The following is a 1418-nucleotide window of genomic DNA, read 5'->3' as shown; positions in this document are numbered from 1 at the left end:
TTCCATCTCCTGTCTGACCACTTCCAATTTGCCTTGATTCATGGACCTAACATTCCAGGTTCCTACGCAATATTGCTCTTTACAGCATTGGACTTGACTTCCATCACCAGTCACATCCACAACTGGGTGTTGTTTTTGTTTTGGCTCTGTCTCTTCATTCTTTCTGGAGTTATTTCTCCACTGATCTCCAGTAGCATACTGGGCACCTACCGACCTGGGGAGTTCATCTTTCAGTGTCCTATATTTTTGCCTTTTCATGTTGTTCATGGGGTTCTCAAGGCAACAATATTGAAGTGGTTTGTCATTCCCTTCTCCAGTGGACCAAGTTTTGTCAGAACTCTCCACCATGACCCATCCATCTTGGGTGACCCTACACGACATGGCTCATAGTTTCATTCAGTTAGACAAAACTCTGGTCCATGTGGTCAGATTGGTTAGTTTTCTGTGATTGTGTTTTTGTTGTTGTTGTTTGTTTTTTTTTTAATTCTTTCTGCCCTCTGTTTGAGAATAAGAGGCTAATGGAAACTTCCTGATGGGAGAGACTTACTGAGGGGAACACTGGGCCTTATTCTGATGAGCACAGCCATGCTGAGTAAATCTTTACAATTATTTTCTGTTGATGGGTGGAGATGTGTTCCCCCTCTGTTATGTGACCTGAGACCAAACTATGGTGGAGGTGAAGAAGATAACGTTGACCTCCTTCAAAAGATCCCATGCAGGCACTGCTTCACTCAATGTCCCCAGTGCTGCAGCAGGCCTCCATTGACCCACACCTCCGCCGGATATTCCTGGACACTCACAAGGAAGTCTAGGTTAGTCTCTTGTGGGGTCTGACCCCATAAATCAGACAGAGTAAGACAAATATCACATGATATTGTTTATATGTGAAATCTAAAAAATAAAGACTCAAAAGAATAAGTTCAAAAGAACTTATCTATACACAGAAATAGAGTTACCGATGTAGAAAACAAAATTATGGTTACCAGTGGTTGGAAGGGAAGGGAAAATTTTCAGAATGCAACTGACATATACACATTACCATATATTAAATAGATAATTAATAAGGAGCTACTGTATAGCACAGGGAACCCAATATTCTGTAATGGCCTATATTGGAGAAGAATGTAGAGAACAGTGGATATATGTATAACTGATTCACTTTTCAGTACACCTGAAACTTACACAGCATTGCAAATCAGCTATACTGTGATAATTTTTTTTTTTACAAATTATTGAGTAGTAAAAACAGTAAAGACATGTTGCTCACAAAGCATGGATCATCAATCCTTTGAAAAATGTGGAAGCAATTCTGTGATTACATGACATTCTTGGTCAAATAACTATGTAACATTTTATAAGTGTACAACTAGTTGTATGCATACCTAGCTATGATTGACTGTAACTGCAGCTACAACTAC

This window comes from Cervus elaphus, chromosome X, assembly GCF_910594005.1.
Source record: "Cervus elaphus chromosome X, mCerEla1.1, whole genome shotgun sequence".
Classification (NCBI taxonomy): domain Eukaryota; kingdom Metazoa; phylum Chordata; class Mammalia; order Artiodactyla; family Cervidae; genus Cervus; species Cervus elaphus.
The sequence above is the reverse complement of the archived record's forward strand: the minus strand, read 5'-3'. Positions refer to the sequence as shown.